The sequence below is a fragment of the Mastigoproctus giganteus genome, chromosome 12 (genome assembly GCF_048544385.1).
Source record: "Mastigoproctus giganteus isolate SK-2022 chromosome 12, ASM4854438v1, whole genome shotgun sequence".
NCBI classification, from domain to species: Eukaryota; Metazoa; Arthropoda; class Arachnida; order Uropygi; family Thelyphonidae; genus Mastigoproctus; species Mastigoproctus giganteus.
This window is the reverse complement of record NC_143586.1, coordinates 105,034,687-105,056,573: the sequence shown is the minus strand read 5'-3', so window position 1 is coordinate 105,056,573 and position 21,887 is coordinate 105,034,687. Positions and strand designations below refer to the sequence as shown.

General features: G+C 38.2%; 1 protein-coding gene across 6 annotated transcripts in view; it reads right to left on the bottom strand.

Annotated features, from left to right (window-relative positions):
- LOC150077316 (uncharacterized) overlaps positions 1–21,887 on the bottom strand; it is a 635,658-nt gene that overhangs the window by 343,125 nt on the left and 270,646 nt on the right. The window lies entirely within an intron of this gene.

Below are 21,887 nucleotides of genomic sequence, written 5' to 3'. Positions count from 1 at the left end.
GATCGCCTCCGGCTTCATGATGGCCTTCAAGAACTTTGTCAAATCTCTGGTGTCGCTAAGTAGATTGCGTGACACATGACGATCCGATAAGAGCGAGTCGTGGAAGTCACTTAATAACATGTCACATTGGCGTGTATTTATGTAAGCCCTCTTTTGATGGGTGTATTTAATCAATGTACGGAACACCCCTTCGTACAGAACACTGCACTAATCTTCTTCGCAAATACCTGTTAACACAGGGTCACTATAAACAAACGTAAAAATGTATAAAATGCCATTTCTTCTTTCACTAAGCACCTATGTGGAATTCTCTTCGTAATTGAGTCAAGGTGGACGTCGCTAACCTTTTCTTAGAGAATCTCAGCGAACCTTAGGAGGCACAGTTCAAATGTATTGGAAACACCAGAACTAAGATTTATATTTAATTAAAGGCCTACTTTCTGAGCAGTCTTTCAATGACCTTTATCTTAATAAGGAAGCACTTTTTTAAGTAGTACATTTGACTGAAAACGTATGTTTGAAAAATGAGGACCAACTAAAGATATTCTACGAGTGTTATGAAAAATGGTAAAATGTTATTCCTACATTTTCAAAGTCTTACAATAACTTCCACAAAGGGGGAAAAAAAGGATATCTTGGAGCTTGCCCATTTTGTGACCTATAAAATAGCACGAGAATCCACTCATTTTCTGAAGTCATAAAGTAGCGATGATTATATTTCGAAATAATTGTTTTATGAGCCATAAACGGAAAGTTTAAAAAAAAAGTTCACTAATAAACCTTCGCACACCGACAATAAACACAGCTTAATTACTGCCTTATCTTGTATCCATCATTGTTTGGGTTTATATTTCTCTTTATTTTCTCAAAACGTGTAATATCTGTAGATTCATGTTCTCATCCTGGTACAGAAGGGTACAGCGAACGATAACATTTCAGGAAATAATTTCTATGGAATCAGAGCTTCTCAATACTAGCTTCTCTTCGCTTCTTTCTCTCTTCTTCAAACCAGCGAGATGGTTAAATAACAATTACCCAGCATCACTGAAAACAAAGCAGTAATTAAAAGGATTTTCATCCAGTTTTATAGAGAAGACATTTTATAGCCACGGCGTGCGCACAGAGTTTGCTGTTGTAGTGGTATATAATACTTGAAGAGTCTTGGGGTAGCGTAAATATTATAAAAAGTTACAAAATTCAGCTCATTTAAAAATAAATATACCGCACACAGACTGTAAGAAGGGTTGGAGTTCGTTAAATGGATACATAAAATACTGGATCGCGTACGAGAAAAGTTTGGGCCCAACTGAACTGATCTCCAAGGCCACGGTGCTGTCACTACGAATTACACTGATGGTGCGCTACAGCACTGCACTTCTTTTACGAGAAGTATAATTACCATTTACACTTGTACCTCAATTTAATGGTTGCTTGGAATTTTGGGTGTCATATTACACTAAAAAAAAAAGAAGCAAAAACAGCATGAAACTTATTACACATCGTACTGTAACAGTGTAGTCTCTTTTCACCACCTTCTTCAAGAGAGACGTTGTAAAACCAACAAAAACAGCAACTAGAACTAAGTTTGTCGATTCTTGGATGGATTGCAATTCGCCCAATTTCCTAAAAATTGCCAGAAAATGAGTGTGACGGATTTGGGAAGTTCAGCTGTATATGCAAATAACATGTACAATTACTGTCTGCCGTGTTACGCTAGGAAAACAAAATACTTTGCTGATTATCACTAAAATATATGCACGATGTACCGAGCACAAAGCATAATAATATAAATGGAATTAAGGTGGAATTCCAGTATATCAAAGATTACTAATATAATTGATATATTGGTAATATTTGATACTATAGTTACATTTTCAAAGAGTATGCCTAAGATGATTTTATAGAATTGCAGATGCTTTCAATGTTGAAATATGGAAATATAATATGACATTATACTAAGGTGGCTGAAATTAAAACAGGAGTTAAATAAACAATTCTTTTATTCGAATCTGTGGGAAGGAACTTCATGATTTATGTAGTTTCCTCTTTCTGAAGTACACTGCTTCCAATTTCGATACAGTCGGAGCAGAATTTCTTTGGCTGCTTGCTGAACCATCAGACCTTGCCACCCTGGCCTAGACCCAGTTACTACAGTCTAGAAAATCACTTCAGCTTCATACCGAGTCAGAAACAGAGTACCATCAACCTGTTTTTTTAACCTATTTGTAAGAAGTCAAGAGATCCGTCTCGCACACGCATTACTGAATCCTATCTCGTTAAGGTCAATGGGATGAACAAATCCGATAACCTTATTGAGTTCCGACCGAAATATTTCAACTTAATGGAATGATTTCCACACATGAATAATAGCAAAAATGTCGTCTGGAATGGCAACATGTTTAGCCTGGTCATGTCGAGAAGAATCCTTCAAAGCATGAACCCAAACTCCATTTTAAAACCTGTTTAATGTAATGCAATTTGTAATGTAATATAAACTTTGTAATCACTTTTTGTAAAATCGATTTCAAGAAAGGATTTTGACAGCAAGTCTCCATTTGCCCATTGATAATTCAGGACATCTTACATCTCCATTTGCCCATTGAATTATCAATGGGCAAATGGAGATGTAAGAAGCTTGTCGAGTCAGCAGGCACAACCGAAGATAAGCGAGTAAGTAATATTCAAAAAAAAAGAAGCGAAACATAAAGACAAAAATCCACCCGAAACTTAAATTGCACATACAGGCTTTTGCATTACATTATGGAGTATACACTTTCGATTCTGTTAGTTAATAAGGGACACAACAGGATTATTCCACTCTTCAGAGTTACGAATCTTATTCCATTACATAATTCACTCATAGCTGTTCGAATCTGTGTTTTACCATGTCTCTCAAAAACAAGAAAGGTCGTGAAGGACTTGCTTTTATTTCTGGCCGGGCGAGATTTCTTGGTCACGTTAATATTGAATCAATGGTTGCGCAACCAAGAAACACTTAACAGTTACAATATTTGAAATAATAATGAAACTACCCGATTACTCTTTATGATAATAACGCAGAACATTTTTGATGGAATATCAGTTAATACAATGTTGAGTTGTTGACTCGCTCTTGTCATACAGAGACTCGCTCTTCAAAATTCAAAAACAAGGTGACAACGCCGTCTGAGTATTTCGTTTTCGAGTTACCCTAATGCGGAAATATCAAATTACGCCTACACTAGAACACACAGAAAGATAGGGAGTTTATAAAAAAATTAGAAGTATTCCTGTCTCCTCCCCTCCCCTCTCCCGTCTTCAGATTTGATATGAGGATCACGTCGTTAGTTTCGCCCCTGCCAGCTTCCGACACTGTCTATCAACGTGTTCAGTACACTGACCCAACATCAGTGCCTCCAGTGGAGTCTGAGGAAACCTGTTTTGCTTTTATTCTTTGTGACACCTTTGCTAGATTAAATGATACAACGGCAATTCGATCACGTTTAAATGGCAGTTGAGTTATGGGAGAAAAAATTCATCACATTCTTCTCCTTTTAGAGCATAAACCTACACACAGGCGCAAAAATAACAATTAAAAACGAATAACTGTTTAAAATAAAATAAGTTTTAATGATAAATGAGTTTAATGGTGCCACTGCCAAAATTACTGAGTTAGGGGAAAAAAATATGATCATGTTTGGGGTTACGATGACTTCTACTGGCACTGACAATCTTACTTCCAAAAAATAAGAATAAAAAGCACACATGAAAAGAATGAGAAATAAAGAACGAAAGCTGAGAAACAGGGTCTTGATGGGTTGGAAAACCTTGATTTTCTTTCATGGATATTCAATCATGCAAATAACGGGTTTTGAATTGCAACAGCGGGTGATGTTAACAGGCAATTAATGCAGATTCAATAAATCGAAACCTGTTAGGAGTGGAGCGGTCCAGAATATTCCAGAGTCACTCGTCTTGCAGTTCTCGCACTGAAATGTACACATACAGCATCCCTCCATAACATCTTAATCCACATTATATATCACTGTCTGCCACTCGTGGAGAAGTCTGGGTTCGATTACCGTCAAAGACTGGAGGAATTTCTAAAGTCCCCCTTCATTCGAGGCTGTGGTCAGCCGATCTCAGGAGGAAGGTGTGAGGGATTTCCTCGTCATTTATTGCAGGTTTTTCAGCAATGCAATATGCAAATCGACCCGTGACCACACACTTCTACAGACATAAAACACTAATAGCTATGAGCGCATGCTTGAGGACCATTAATACCGATACCAATATATCGAATGAAACAAATGAATGAATGGTACGAATGATGATGTTACCGGCCACTCCATTTCATGAGAAAGGTAGGCGCAGGCTAATAAAGTGGCCATTCAGTGTATATTAGGTACATTTATCCTAATGTACCTAATATTCTGAAAAGGAAGGAAGGAAAGCAGTTGTTTACGAATCCAATTACCATGTGTCAAGTATTTTTGTTACAATATTGTATTTCCAAATCCCTCAAACGAGAAATGGTGTTTATTAATTCCAGTCAGAGTACTTTAAGTTTTATTTCAATCGAATACTTCTTTAATATGTCCAAATCCAGGCGTCTTTCTTTTCCTGCATTTAAATACTTGTCATGCAGATCCATGGAGGTTGGCTGGCAATCGCAAGTGGTAAATCCTGTCTCTCATCTGTCCGCTCTTGCAGATCGCCCTCTTTGCTTGCTGTGTAGGTGTCTTCGTAGTGTAAGTCGCAAGTTACAGCTTCTTGAGAGTGATTTATGGGGGGGCCGTATAATGTAGTTCTAGCTTCTTAAATTTCCTCGATATACTCTTCCTAGCAATGAGTGCTTTAAATTCTTTCCTCCTCCTGACTTTCCAGTTGAATCTGCACGAGACTGTACCACCCACAAGCCCTACAGGCCACAATACAATGGTCTGTTATTGCGTGGGAAGGAAATGTATTCAAATAGGGAGGCCCCTGTCTGCGTGGCTCCACATTCCTTGCGCGTAATCATCCCAGTGTGATGAGGCCTACTTGTTGTAGTTTATGACTCCTGGGGCTGAAGAGCACGGCAAACACAGACCCGCCTATTAACTGAAAGGGTGGTGGGGTGATTTTAAATTATCATATTTCGCTTTTTGTTCCCTTGAACAGTGGCCCCTTTCCTCTTTTTCTTTTCTTTTTTTTTCGTTTCTTCACTATTAATGTCACAATGATAATATGTACGAAGCATGCCTTGGTCATCATGTAGAAATGGACATTCATACAGTTACTACATTGAAGATACAGCTGTGAAGAAAGATATGGGACAGGCTGCACCCTTACTAAATGGTTAGAAACCTAAACGCTTAGAAAACTTAACCTTTTCTAATAATTCAAAATTGCATGGTCCTCTTGTTGCAAGCAAATCCATGGAGCTTATATTGTTCGGAGTGCCATCAGCAGCTTAATTGGATCTACCCGTTTTAGTTTTCTCTCTCCATCGAGCAGAACATTGCCCCTCCTAACCAAAAACATTATTAAAGAGTAATCGATTTCCAAAATTTTGCCTGAAAATTTCACATGATGAGTAAAAACCCTATCTGTTTTTCGCCCATTAATATACTGTTCCAGTTGATTATGCGCATTGCCTCTACTGGCCGTGATATACAACCCGGGTTTAAGTGGGAATTATGGCAGTCATCAAGGAACTCACTAGGTGGGACATCTCGTTGTTATGTTGATTTTCTATGTGCATATTGTTAGCGTCCTCCATGGGAGGTTAAAAATCTCCTTATTAGACAGATGCATACAGCGGGTTGCCTTCTTTCTTTGCGAAATAATGAGGTTAACATTAGCATTTTTGGCAAACAACACACCCGTTGTCAGCCTAAGCTGCTAATTCACATCAACTGCATTCCACTCTTTTATAAATATTATTTAATGATTGCGTGTTATCATTAATGATTCTTGTATATCTGCAAAGAAAGATCTGTCTTAATTTTGGTGTACGCATCCCAGTTGGAAGAAAAAACAGTTCTTCTAGTTCAAATCTAGTATGTTTAATTGGAACCGAATTCTGTTATTTATTGTTTTTCTGCTGATCTCGATTGGCTAAATGTAACCATATGTGAATTACAGTAGATTGGCTTGATAAACTTGGTGATACCATCATCCGCAACAACAACAGCGTGAAAGCTACCCCTTTCAAAATACCAAAGTGCATTAAGCACCTGGAAATATACAGTCACAGAACAAATTTTTAAGGCAAATTTCAGTGTGAATTGTGTTGTTTGGAGCTTTTTCTGTTTCAAGGGACACTTCAATGCGATGGAGGAGATCAAATCCAATTTGAAAACAAACACAAACTTTTTGAATAAATCACAAATGTACGTGCATTTGCACATTAGGATTCACATACAATTAGATTAAAAAATCTGCGATATGTATTTAATATTAAACTAGAGATACTAACTACAGAGATTCTGGTCCAATCAGATGACTACAGGTTCCAATAACCTTGGGGTTATCATAAAAAAAAATTAAATTAAAATATAGGCCTATATATAATCATTAATAGATGGTAAATCACAAATTCGATAATACTTTACTCTGCCAGAGTAAAGGGTAGAAGAGTCCTTAGGGTATGAGCATATATCTTCCCTAAAAAATGATTGACCAAACCCCCACGACACAGGATGTAATGCGATACAACAGACCCAGTATAAGTATCTATAGAGAACCGGTTATGAGTTATAATTCTTAAGACATGGAAAGACTCTCATATTAGTGCTTTTCAGAGAAACATTACTGTTGTTGCACGTGCACTGTAATGGCGAATTAGTGTCCCATGTGTCTACTCAGAAGGACCACAGTAAAAAGGACCACCAACGGTAAAGAAGCTGTTGGTTATTTAGAATCAGCATCAAGATAGCTAAAGCTATGAGACTTTAATATAGCGTTTCTTTAAATTGAAGGTATTCTGTAGTCGGTTTATTTGTTTTGCAGGGGAAAAAACGCGAGGTCCTTCCCGAGATCGACTAACTTGGCCACGATGTTAAAAAACCATAAATAAATTAAAAGTTCCTTCCATTGAGCCGAATCACGGGCTTTTTCCACCAAACTGGTGGCCCTTGTGGGTCTCCTCCCCCACCCCAAGTGTTTTCACTTCATAACACATTTTACTGCACGTATGTAACCCAAATGGTGACACTTAAAGGAGATACATTAATATAAAATTTAAATAAAATTCATAAAGTTATAGAAACCTTCATTAATGTTGATGGTTAGGAGATCGCACATTTTTGCACAAGAAGAAAATATTTAATATATTTTTCTGAATAATATTTGCACTCTATTGTAGCCCTAGAGCCACCCGAGATTCATTTATGTGGTTCCTTAGTTCCTCGAGAGCTGTATGTCTTTGTGTGGCTCCTGGTGCAGAAGAATAGTGACCGCAGCCACTCTGCTTGCAGTGAGGTCAAAAGTAAAGTAAATTAGGGAAATTTCAACAGTCAGCCACTGACTCCCATCAAGTTGCGAGTGGATCAGCCACATTTTCGGAAAGATTCAGATGAGAGCACTGTGCACTCTTGAAGGTTAATTCCAATAGGCGATTCCATCTGACAGGATGACAAAGCTACAGCAAAAAAAAGAGTGCAGGAGTTTCACCATCCCTTGAACCTATTGATCACCTTTAGGATGTGCAAGAGCAGATCAGAAATCATTGCAGCTTGCTAGCATTCATCACACATTTGCATTCATTCACCTGTTGCTGAATGAATGGAAAACCCAACAGAAGACAGCCGCGCTCTAGTGGAATCACTGTGAAGAGATGTAGCTGTACTTTGGGCATAAGGAGGAGGGTCTTTACGTTAATGATCTCTAGGTCTAGCCAGCGTATATACAAGATGTAATAAGTAATCAGATAATTAAGATTGTTTGGAAAATCTCAATTATCTGATTCTTTGTCTGATTTGATGTACATAGATTAAAATAAGAGCTATATCTATTTCTTGCCCAACGCAAATCCATATGAAATCATTTGGATTTGCGTTGATGGGGGCGGGGGGACGCAAAAATTAATTTAGGAGCCAGGGCAAAGTTTGAGAACTCCTGTGGAGTTACTGAGCTATCGCTCTTTGAATTTTTAAAAATTATTTCGGAATTTTGAGTGACAAAAAATAATAAAATAAAAATAACTAGATACGTATCTAGAATGAATGAGCATTTTATTATATTTTACCATGAAAAACCCCACAAAAATTTATAAAAATTCAAAAACAGCCATAGATCTATAACTGTTCAAAATCGGACATGATACTTCTGCAATACCTTGTGCAATTAATTCTATATCAATGGGTGATTAGGTATGTAAAGCTCTCTGGACCATCATTTCTTCTTTTTTTTTAGGCCCGTTAGTATATATAAATAAAGCTCCTATTGTCTTCACCATGTCCTGTCCGTCTGTCTGCATGTAATAACTCGATTCGCAGTTGACAGAGTCTTAAGAAATTTTATATTTAGTTCATTTAAAAAGATTTGTCTAGACATCCCAAATTTCATTGAAATTGGATAAAAAGAAATCCGGCAATTATTATTATTTCTTCGTCCGTCCGCATGTAATAATTTGAACTCCCAGTAGGTGGATTTTCACAAAAATTTATATTTCGCTCATTTTATAACGATTTGTTGAGCTTTTCTCATATTTCATTGAAATCAGAACAATGGAACTCGGATATTACAAAAGTTTTTCAAACGCTTTGCTCTCATAAATTCTTCTCAAAAGTACAGGAAGTTATTCTTAATAGTGAAACAGAACACTAATATCTCCTGTCGTAGCCCTAAAATAAACATTTCCCCCGAAGCGGACATTATTTAAATCCAGTCTCAATAAAGCACAACAACAACAACTGCAATTTTCTAGCAAAAAACAAATTTCATCTTTAATTCCACTTTCCAGTGACGCAAATCTGACGATTGCATATTGTCACATATTTAATGTAATCGCGAAACACTCGAAAATTAAACAAAAACCACTACAATAATTGCTAGAGGAACTGTTGCGTAGCAAATGATGGATTAATGGGAATGATTAATCGGCCAAACTTTAACTGTCTCTTCAGTGAAGCATTATGCTATCTTGGCGCTCAATGCATTCTTGAGAGAGAGAGAGAGAAAAGGGGACGAAGAGGGGGGTGAGAAGAAAAAAAAAATTAAAAGAGAAGAGAGGTTGTAATAACCGAAGACGAAAAGCAGGACGCTGGTCCAGTTCCAATTATGCGGTGTAATTAGACGTGTATTCATCAGTCTGAAATATGTAACCTCCCCCCAAGAGTGAGTGCAAATTCCTCTATCCCTACTTGTCTTCTTCTTCGCGCGCGCGCGTGTGTGTGTGTGTGTATTTAGGTAGAATGTCATTATCAACAGCTTCGGGAAGGCTCAGTCTAATAAAACCACCACTGGGAGGAAAAGGGCACATCCTTAATAGAATGCGCAGTGGAGTATAAACATGGCTCGAACTCACGTATAGGTTTAGCACGAGAAGACTCCGCCCTGTTTGTACAAGGCAGTTAAGGTTGATGTTGTTTCGAACACAAAAAGAAGTGTTAGCTTTCCCGCAAGCAGAAAAAAAAAAAACGCACATTCCTTATATATATTTCTTACGTTTGAGAAGTTATTTTTTTTCTCGCTATCGAAAGCTATTTATTTGGGGTGAAGCGAAATGATCCTATTCAAAATTATAGCCAAATCAAAATTCTTTGTTAACTAAAATCAAACTGCTTTATGGACACTGAAAACGATGCTTCTTGGCTAAATCGGTGTGAAATAATTGCCAGAGGTTTGTTCAGTCAGAATACGAACCAACGATTGCAACGAAAGGCAAAAGCTCCAAAAATATGTCAAGGTTGGTTGTTTATACTTGAAGTGCACTTGACTGGAAAGGATAAACGGAAAGGTTATAAAATATCTTCTTGTATTCTACCTGGATATTTCTAAAACGTTGTTTGGGTTTAAATATCCTGAATGTGGAACAAATGCTCAAAAGGAGGGCAGTTGTTAGGGACAATCGCCATCTTGTCAAACAGTTCATACTTTGTACAGCAAACATCGAGAGCAATATTCGCACAGGGAGAATATAGCTGTCAAAAATGTCCAATACATGCTTTGGATTATGTTAGGAGACCGAAATCCAAAGGGGACGAAACGAAAAGGAATGTATTCATAATTTGGAACCATGGTTGCATTTCCCCATCGTATTTTGGAAAGGTGGGTAAAGTCGTTTCGATATGCACGAGAAAGCGTGCGAAACGTCGTGTGGCTGTTGTTATGAAGGTGTTATTGCAGAAATGGCAATGGAAATCTTTGAGTTAAACCCGTCCATCAGTACTTATGACATGACTTTGATTTGTTTCACAAGATGAAAGGGTCACTCAGAAGTTAACGGTTTTGGAGAACACAAAAACATAATGAGAGAACATAACCGCTTGTTCCCAAGAACCCTTGGCAATCTTCAACGAAACTAGGCTTCTGGTAGCGTCAGGCGTATCCCCCATCCCTGCATACCTAGAATCAAATTGTACTTTTTTGTAACATCTCTATGTCCACTACTCTCTTACTCAAAACAGGAATGAGAACGTCAAGTTTTCGATTGAAAAGGTAAGCAATGAATCACTTTGGGGAAACTTGCTTTTGCAACTTTTAGTTCCAAGCTACACGGTGGAACTAAAGAAGGTATAATCACTGTTCTCCCCACACCTGGTGGAAAACACCCAAGTTCGAATCCCGTCAATGACGTGAGGAATTTTATGGGTCTTTTCACAACGTTGATGAGTTAGTTATAAAGTTTATAACTGAAAGCAACGCTTCGTCCGAGTTTTACAAGCCTCGGATGGTTTGGATCGCATGTTTTAAGAGAAGTCAGTGAATAAGTAACGAACAAACAAAAAAACGTAGCCTCATAAATACTAAATGAACGATTGTGAAGATTAGCTCTATGGGGTGGAACATTCCATGTTAAGGAAGTTTTTATGTGCTCGTCTCAGTTAACGGTTGGTACTCCATGGCGAAAGATGGCGACTGTACTGTATGAGTGTACACTTACTAATTTCCCCCTCGCGTTTTTTGAGGTTAAGAGTTTGAAATATAGATAAACACTTCCAATAATTTTTTTCTGCTGGTGCTGTTGGTTGAGTCCCGGTACCAAAGGATTTGCTGGCACCTATAAGGCTTGCACTACTTGTCCACAATGGACGATACTAAAGCAGCTTTTCTGGTAGCAAAGTGACCAGGACCAATCAGACAACCCAACAAAACACACTGAATAAACGTATTCACTTCTTGCTATTTTACAGAGTTATTTATCATAACAATATACCATGGCAGAGTTGAACTAACATTCAGGAGCTGCCCTACATGAGCCACAATACTCACTTTAAAGCATGAAGATGTTTTTGTCTTCCTTATAGTATTAAGATAGTTGAATTTACAAGGTATAAGATCAATTATTTTAATAAATGAAAATGTTGACAAGGAGCTACCTTTTAAGTGACAGGATGGGGGGAGGGGAATTCGGCATTCCCCGAACAGCAAATACGACGACATTCAGACGACTTGGATTTGAAATACAAAGAGAAAAATTACGGCTGAAATTTATTTTAATGCAGAGGAGATGCGATACCAACAATGAACTCTTCAAAGATAATTGACCATTCTCTCTCTGCAGAATCATCAATGCAGCTAAAGAGCAATTATCGGCAAATGTTATTGACGTTGCTGAGTTAAAGCTAAATGATTATTGCCATCGCATGGAAACTCTTGAACCATAAAGAATTTAACGAAAATATCTTGATTGAAATTTTTACAAATACGCATTGGAATACCAAAAAATTTCGCTTTCAACTGAAGTGATTTATTAGTTGATATTTTGAAAAAAAAAATTAAAACTATTTTTCATAAACTATAACGGAATAAACTGACACAATTTATCTGAACTCTTAAGTTTTATGGACAGACTTTACCGTTACATTTCTTTACTGATAACGTAAGTAGCCATTATGAAATGAGAAAGGAACAAAATGAAAAAAAAACGGACATCACTATTGAAAAGGTTGGGTCTGTTCAGCTTTGCAATTAGTCCTCGCTAATGAGCCCACAGGTTGAACACTTCTGGGAGAGGCAATTGTGTACACACGACTCATTGCTGCAGAGAAAATTAATTATCGAAAAGATTAATCGAACAATGGATGTAAGCCAGACAATAAAGGTTAGTAAGAAATAAATCCATCGAAACAGAGATTTTTAATTATGCAACACGCTTCGTTAATATCCATAATGAACTACCTGTTACTTTATAAATCATGAAGTATATTGTCCCGGTCAACGATTGTGTCCACTGATAATAATAACAAAAGCATTTCATAGGTTTCGATTTCAGTAATTTGATATCGTACACCTCAATGCAAAACATTGGTCGGATGCCATAATGTTAAAAGAAAAACAAAGAGAGGGAAATAAAGACAGAGAACTGCTTCATGTTCGTCCTTGTTCCATGGAACCCATTCATTTAGGCTTCAACAATGGATTATGTGTTGCGTTGGAGCTCACGCTGATACCATAACTAACTCTTAAGCTATCCGCACTTCGTGACATGCTCTCTCTCCCCCTCCCTTCCGTACGTCTCCATGGCTAAAAACCATCAATAAAATTTCGGGCCGTAACAGATACCCTCCTCTAAGTATGGTAGTTATTTAAGAGACAAAGAAGCTCTTATTAACCTATTGCCGCAGTCGATGGATAGTCGGGCTGGCCCTGTAACCTATCGTGCAAACGGTGGCAGATAGGTCATTGAAACAGAAGTCCATCATTAGCCTCGATAAACCAACACGGCTAAGCAATAATTGTCTGTAATAGCGGCGAGTCGTGTGCTATAATTTTTTGGTCAGTGAAAATTTGCGGAAGATCGTGACAGGGGCGTACAGAAAATAAATACAGTGGGTCGAAACATTGTAAATATATCACGGGTGCCAGGACTTGTCAACAAAATATCAGGCTGGGAAGTGGACAACAGAAATGAGTGGTTGTAAGGTTGTAGGTAATGAATTAGGGCGAGCGAGTAAAAGTGATAGACGCTGGGCGTAATCGCTGCGCATGCCCTTCATTACTGTTTTCAGAGTTTGTGGGAAACCTACAACAACCTTAAAAGTGATGTCAGTTGGACAGTTGAGTTCATGACAGTGATAGAACACCTTGTTCGCAATGCGATCCTCAGCCTTAAGCAGAGTTGACTTTATCGACCCTACGATAATACGTAATTAAATATAATACGAATCCTTCTGTTTATATTCTAGGATGGACAATGTAGGATCAATACTCTACCTTTTCATTTCGGGTAGGTTGCAATAAGCTGTATTTTGTACATCTTATTATTATTGTTGATATCAAGCTTCCGGTATAACAGAAGGGAAAAGACTGCTGGTTAGACTTCGCATTGGTCATTCCTTCCTAAATCATCTTACTTTTGGAAGAAACTCTCTTCATTACCTCAGATTCAGCCAACAATTAAAAATATCCTCATCGACTGTCCACTATTTCATTATCCGTGACCTTTATTTTAACCAGCCATCTAACCTTTGGCAACCTTTAAATCTATCAGATATTCAAGCAAATAATGCTAATCTTGATGAGCTACTTCGATACTTAAAGTGCATTCATCTGTACGAGAGAATTTAACAATTTTTTTTACGCTAAAGGCTCTAAACTTATCGCGCAATTCAGCCCAAGAGGCCTTTGTGCTTCTAAACACCAAACAACAACATAGGAAGACTGGAGATTGATTGGACGGGGCTTGGTTCAATTGGCCGGCTGTTAGCTGTCTGGGAAAATCCGAATTCTTTGGGACCTCCTGGTTCCGGCCAAAGTAACGTTTGCACGTGGGGAGAGGTGAAAGTGTACCGGGGTGGGGAGGTGTCTGGAGAGAACGGGGTCTAAGGAATTGCCTTGGGTGGTATCTGAGGTCGGGGAAAGAGGTCAATCTAGGAAGGAGGGACGACGAACTTGGCTATGTTGAATGGACCAGGCTTCTACGAACTCTCTCTCTCTCCTGAACGACTATGAGAAATCTAGAGGATCTTAAAACTCTTAAGGTTAAAGGTATGGTTCTCGCAAATGCTGTGATCCGACTTGGTGGGGGGGGGATGATATGGTGTTTCACAGCATCTGCGAGAACCATACCTTTAACCTTAAGAATTCTAACATTCTCCAGGTCTCACTGTTTAAAGTAACGGTTTCCAGTCTTTCGTTACTTTCAGTGGAGTCTCCCCTAATGTCGCAGCACACCGGCTGAGACCGGTTTAAAGTTCAGCTGCTTGCATTCACACACAGTAAGGGAAGGGATCGATTATTCATCACTTGGTTCTTCAATCCATCATATAATACCTGTAATGGGATGCAATCCAATGTTTATTAGGTCAAAAGTTTCTCCTTCTTGAACAACTAAATTTCATAAGTGAAACTTATTGGCCGAAAAGAAGCAGCAGCTTGATTAATAATAACAAATAATAATAATGAATCCATTAATACGTTTTGAAAAATGGTAGTTGAGAAAATAACAGTTCCAGCAGAAACCAATGAATCCCCTAGTGCCTAACGAAATGACATTAATAATTCAGAATTATTAATTTATTACAACACTTCCCGAATTTCCTTTCTTAAAATTTACATTTAGCATTTCAGCTTTGAGATATGGAACATTTCGTTGGCAAAGTACAGTTAAATTCGATTAAAGTTCTTCACGAAGGAGCCCACGTATACGACGGCAAACTCCTTCACTTAAAGATTGGTGAAGATATTTTATTATCGGCTGTAAAAGTTAAGAGTACATCAAAAATTCATAGATGAAAATTATACTATAAATTTCGGGGTAAGCTTTAGGCGACAATAACGCGAAATCCTCAAGCGCGTGCGCGTACGTTTGCAAATCCAATTTACTCCGGTGGCTTCATTATACTGATCAATTCGTAAAAATGGTCGTTGAGATCAATTTGAAACATTTGCGGGCTTCAGATAACATTTTTGACAAGCCACACTCCATTAAAATAAAAACACAAATCCTTGTATCTTTAAGGTACACAATTGAGCATTCTAACTGACGTGTATTCCACTGGGTACGCCCTCCACCCTTAACGCAAAGATGACATTGACAAGAATTTACTTGATTAGTAAATATGTGTCCAGCGAAATGTCACATGTCATTAAACTGTTTGAGACGACGCTTCACACAAAGCAACAGTGTTTCCAGTCTAGTAATTGGACAAAAGGAAAGACGTCCCAAAGAACAATGTTTTCGTGGTACGAAAACCTAAAAATAGAAAAAATAAAGCAAAAATAACTAAACATATAAAGAGCTATATCCACAATTAGGATAATTTTCCCAGTGGGTTGTCTTAATCTGAAAAATGCGATACTATTAAGATCAGTTCCATCTGACACTGTTTTCAGCACGTGTAAAAATACTCTGTTGGGCATTCTAATTCTTCTGGATGGAAACAATGACATTTTCTCTGACAGTGACAAAGATTAGAAAGTAGGATTGGGTCTCCTGTGAGGAGATTCATCTGTTTTTTTTTAGCAGACAAGTGTCATATACCAATCAAGTTAAAATTGTAAAAAAAAAATAAAATTAAAGGAAAGGAATTCTCAAAGAACAATGTTCTTTCAGTAAGAAAGGTTTTCAAATCCCACTCAATGGAATCGATTTGCTTTTCCATGGATTTATCACAAACCAGTGGGAAAAAAAAAAGAGAAGTTTTAGAATAAATATAAAACCAACTACGTGCACAACCGCGAGAGTTTAAATAACTCAATTTTTCCGATGATTCTTAATCTCTTCACTTTGACAAATGCAATAATATTTCCAGCGCGGTTGATTTCCCGAAAGAATGAATTAAGGTACACTGATGACAGGAGTGCTGTTTTATTACCACGTTTCCATATTACAGAGTATCTTCCCATTACACCAATCTACTGATTTAAGTGTCCCTCTTCAATGGACAAAGTGTACTGGATTATTTTATTGGCCAAAGATTTAACTACAACTGGAGAAAAAAATCTAATCGTGTTTATACATTCACTTTAGTGTACTGCTCAATGATAATAATTGATATCCATTTTGCCACAGTTTAAACTTTCCTGGACCACCGGAAATGTTGCGAAGCCACTTCCTTGTCTCAATAAAACATTGAGAGCACGCGAAAAGAACATAATATATACAGCGTACAATTATTTACACATTTTGTGAATCAAAAGGAATGTATACACGTTATTTATTTATTTTATTCATTCTAAATATGCTCTTTGGTACTCTTTTTGAAAATTTATACGCTTTATTTTTCATCTTTCTAAATTTGCCGCAGTGCCCTCTTTTTGAAAAGGAGGAGGGAGCTACAGCAACCGCTGTTACCAGTTCCTCTCAACGTATCACCTTACTGATATATTACAATTTAACTAGTTCTGCTTTGAGAAGATAAGGACACGTACGACTACTTGGGCAGTCTTCGGTTTCGCACCTTTGGACAGCCAGTCACCAATATTTTAATAGTATATCTTAGGAAAAATCGGATAGTGGAAGAGCAGCGATAAGTGTAAAATCAAGTATTGAAACTAAACGTGTTAAAAGAAAGATTTCATATTAATTTAATTACTTTGATTCTGATAAAACTATGGGTATTAAGTTTTATTAAAATCAACGCAAAATATTTGGAAAATATAAGTAAATTCTGGTTACTTATTGACCTCTTCGTCATAAAAATACCAATTACTGAGTAATATTCAATATACGCGAAAAATAAGTCAATGCCAAATAATTGACTCCTTTTTATACATTTTATACTTGATAAACGTGTGTATGAAAAGGAGTCCAGTTGATAGGTTGTGCAATGATATTAAACGAATCCATATCCAGTACAATCACATTACTAACGATCTTAAGGATCTAAGTTTCTAGATACCCTTTGGAAATCCATCATCGGGCCAAAACAAGAAAGGAGGAGAAAATGAGGAAAAGTTTGGACAACCTCAAGCGACAACATCCCCACACATACATTTGAAACACAAATTCGCAGACATAGCCGAGTGATCACCCTGAAAAGTCAATACATGTGACTTTGAGTTACTGTAGTTAGAGCCTCGTGATTACCACATACAGTGCTGTTGCTCGTGTTCTTTCTATCTTGCAAACTCCTGTTGTGGTCATCATGGAGTATAAACAGAAAAAAAAATATATATCAGTGTAAAACGCTAATAACCCGCGTCGTCACTTATCTTCAGAGACATTGGTTATTCCAAATATCTTGAAACACAGCAACTGCCTCGTGTTTTCCTAACTCGCACTAATTTTTCGTTCATTCGCCCTGTTGGTGATAAACCTTGTCTTGATGCCTTCATCCATTTGGTCCACTCCTCACGCATGAGCCTTTGCGAATCAAAATATCCAATGGCCACAATTGCCCAAGGACTCCACGATTATGGCTAATTTCACGTTTAATTTAATAATCTTCGAAGAGGTCATTTAAAAGCTGGCTCTTTCAGAAAGCTGCCTGGACATTTTTTTGATACTGTCCTGAGCAACGGCTGAAGATAAGGACATTACTGCGAGAGCCTAATATACCTTTGGACTGTAAGACGCAGGAGAATTTCAGGCAACATTTTCCAAGAAAAAAGTGCTTATTATGGATCAGCAAATAGTCCCCGTACTGAAAAACTACACTACTAACTAGAAGACGTTGGTGGCAAACTTCCCTTTGCCACCAACGTCTTTCTGTTTATTCCTTTTTTTCTCCCCTTTAAAATTGGTGAATTAAAATAAAAGGTGCACTCGCTATTTATAAGAACCCTATATTTTGATCATAAATTAAAAATAGCGATGGTTTACAAGCGCGCACCCCCGTTTTTTGAATGCTCCCAGTGTTGGTACACACGAACCCTCGTAATCTAATACGTACTTTTCTATAATGGCAGCTGATGATAAGTTGGTGGTGCTCATACAGGAGAGGGAATGCCATTGCAGTACAAGGCGTAAGAAATGCTAAACCAAGCAAAGAAAGAAAATTATGAAGCTTTTTTTGGACTTATATGAAAAAAGGATTTATGGGTCTACCCTGCCATAATTTAATTTTTTTCTTGAATCCCAAAGCTTAATTGCTTTTATAGTGGCAATAAAATAAGTCACACTTATATTTATTTCATTTGCAAGGATGCCGAACTTCTTTTACACTGAAAGTGAAATGTCACATCTGCAGTCTACCATTTCAAGTTGCTTGACACGGCGCAAATGGTTATCATGTGACCACTTTAAAGTACTTAGAAAACAACAACAAAAAAGCTATCTAAATAAGTAGTGCGCGCTGCTTATTTCCGTTTACGCATGTGCAGTAGAAGTGGTTGCATAACGTCCCGATTTGTTCTTGAACTCAGACAAGTTGAGTGGCTGCTTACTGCTGTTGCTTCGTACAGTTCGTATTGTTGTCAGCCTCATTATTTTCCGTCAAAGAAAGTATATCTGTACTCCTACCAATCTGACTGTTTTCTTTTATTCTATTTATTTTTAATTAGTATGCACAGATTTCCAGAAACATTATCGGAGACTTTCTCGAAAAATAGTGGATAATCAAACAAGTATTTTGCGTATATTGTTTAATTTTGATATTTCCTTTCTGCCCACTTCCACCCTGCACAGCTGAATTCTTGCCACATCGGCTCACATCTGTGATGGTTACAGAGGGCGCATAACAACGAATATTTACTTAATGAACATAAGGAAGAGATTCAGATTGTTTACCATAAGCAAAGAAATCGACCTTAGAACATCAGCAAGCGAGAGATATGCTGAAGCTTCATTGCCCAATCTACGAATTTTCAACGTTGGTATTAAAACACCGTGTACTCCTATTAAAAAATCCATCATGCATTGCATTCTTTTCTTTTGTGTTGAAGATCCATCCCTGGATCTTCCTGTATAAGGGAACCTCAACGTGCACTAGATGGAACTACTGATTAATGCTGATCTCGCCACATCCAGCTCTGTGTTAGCAGAGAACAACTGGAATCGGGATAGGTGACCTTATTTCAAGTGTCGTGGTTCCTATGCTTCCTGTACCCATAGCTGCTTTGTTTTTCATTTGACAAAAGTGGACCTCGGTGAGGTTGTCCACTGCTATATTCCGTGCGTTACAGGGTCGGTCGGACGCATTCAGCATCCCTTTTTTACACATCACACGTACTGCGCTGTTATCTGCCATTGCTGGCCCGTCTGTATGGATTCTTTCTCATCCTCCATCGCCCTCTAACATCAACAAGCTGTCTCGGGCCAACAGAACTGTCGTTAGTTGGATGGTTTCTGGACAATGACATCCACCGTGCAGAGCCACTTCTAGTACCGATTATCACATAGTTACTGCACATAGAAGAGGTAGAAGTGAATATAAGTATCAAAATAGAACCTAAAACTCACTTGTGATTAGAAACGATATATATTTTTCGGTTGTGTGCGTGTGTATATATATAAAACAAAATATTGGGACACCAATGAATAAGAAAATCTCATTCAAATTCTTGCATTGTGGATTATTCAAATTGTTAGCCGAATGCAGAGGACTACAGTAGCAAAGAGGTGTAAATAAAGTTGCCAAATTTATAACCCGCATGTCCTAACCTGGATCTGGTTTTGGGTGTGTTGAAGCTTATCAACGCGGGGCAAAAAAAATTATCTTTCTACATGGACTGCCCGCCCAACTGTGAAGCACAGTGGTACCAGTCTTACAGTTTAGGTTGGCCCTTCGTGGTATGGTGTCCAATTAGTGGCGTGACGAGCCAATTCACTTCTTCAGTGCCCTTAAATACCTTTCACATTCTTATATGGAATAGAAATAAAATTAACCACACTGGCCAAAAATCGAGTTTGGTACACGAAGTCCACCATACTTTGTTATGCCATTGCGTTCGAGAAATTGTTTTTCGGACGGTATCATGTACGAGGAGCGATATTGTGACATCTTAGATAACGCGCTTTTACAATATAGGACCTTACGTTTTCCAACAAGCCAATGATGTCTTGTTACAAAGCTCGATGTGGCGATTGGATTTGTTTGAGAAGAATGGGACACCGATGGATTGGCCTGTTAGAGAACCCTGGGACCAGAAGTGGTGCGAGGATTCGTCCATAAACGACGGTATCAATTACCCATTAAAAGCTGTTCTGCTGGAGGAACTTGAGAAATATTTCTGCCAATACGTAACATTAATTGGTGGAAACTGTTTCACGATGACTAAGTTCTGCTTTAGGCCAAAGTTTGCCTTACGCCGTATTAAAATACGACCTGAGCCACTCTTTTCGTTTCCCTTAGTGGCCCAATAATTTTTATAACAGTGTATATATTATTGACGAAGGGGGTTACACACTAATCGACAAAATTATCAGAACACGTAGAAAATGTGGTGTAACTCGTGCAGCTTGCGATGAAGCGGGACAAAATTTGGTAAGGTGGTTTACCATACAATTACGAAATGAGAAGACAGCCAGAAACTTCGGTCAGTTATAAGGGACATTTATAGGGGTTGTATAAGAATTACCAAAAAGGTCACATTACAGAAGTCGATACAAGATTCTCTGAAAACATGATCACATGACATCAGTATTGAGTATGATCCCCTCCAAGGGCTAAACAGGCCTAATAGCGGTTGTTGTTTTGGTTTTTAGGAGCATTAGCAACTAAGGCCATATTGGCGGTGGTCGTTTCCTGACCTTTCCGCATCTTCCGTATTTGATGGTGACTGGCTCGAATCCCGGTCTAATCAAGAAGCGAATGCTACGCACTGTCCTTCCCACCTGGCTACGGAGGCGCCTCCTAATAGCGGTGAACCATGCTCGATATAAGGGTGTCTATAAGATTCTGTGGCAACAAATCCCTTTCTTCACCAGTGCAGACGTTGGCTGGTGTTGGAGGGATGGTACCGGTTTGCTCGTTGTCTCAGGATGAAATAACGTCTAGAATCTATACCGGTTTGTAGGTTAAAACCGGAGTCATCAGAGAACAGAACTGATGACCCGATATGTCAGGGCTCTCAGTCATATGTTCATGGCACCAGTTTTGACGAGCTCTCTGATGGTTTGGGATTAATCGGATACAAACTACTGGTTTCCTTCGTAGAGTCCACTTTAATTGAGCCTTGTTAACAGAGTCCGGTTGGAAATGTTGTCACTTATGGCCGCAGCAACCTTAAGCGAGAGTCGATGACAGGACAGATGACAGGGTCCCATCTTGCTGTAAGAGCCAAATAGCAGTCTGTTCTGGTTTACGTAGCCCTCGGCCAGCTCTTCTTGTAATGGTCCCTGTCTCCTGGAACTGCTTCCATAGTGCCGAGAGGACACTGAGTGACACATTAAAGCAACGTGCCACCTCGGCTTCAAGTCGTCCAACGGATCACCATCTCAAAGAATCGCCTCAAAGACGATGACTTGCCATCATTAGTATTGGAGATGAGGTTATCCCACTGAGCAAGCCAAAAAACGGAAGAGATGTGGTCGCAACCCGTATTTATTGGCGTAATGTGGGGCTCTAAGGATCGATTTCTATTGGATACTCGGAATTTGCATGCCAGGATGCCTCTTATGTCAAATCTTCGCCTTTGGCGACACGGTTCACAATAAATTATTCACGAAAAACATTTTGTTCTGTTGATTTTGTCGAGCAGCGTACAATATAGACAGGGCAAAAAATGTTTTACAACAAATTTTCTTATAATTAAAAAATAAGATGTCTCTGCCTTTTCAAAATGCTTCGTACGCACCGCATATGAATATATTTGCATATTGTATCGTGTTCTGAAGCGATGAACTATAATTTAATCTGTATTAGCGCCATTAC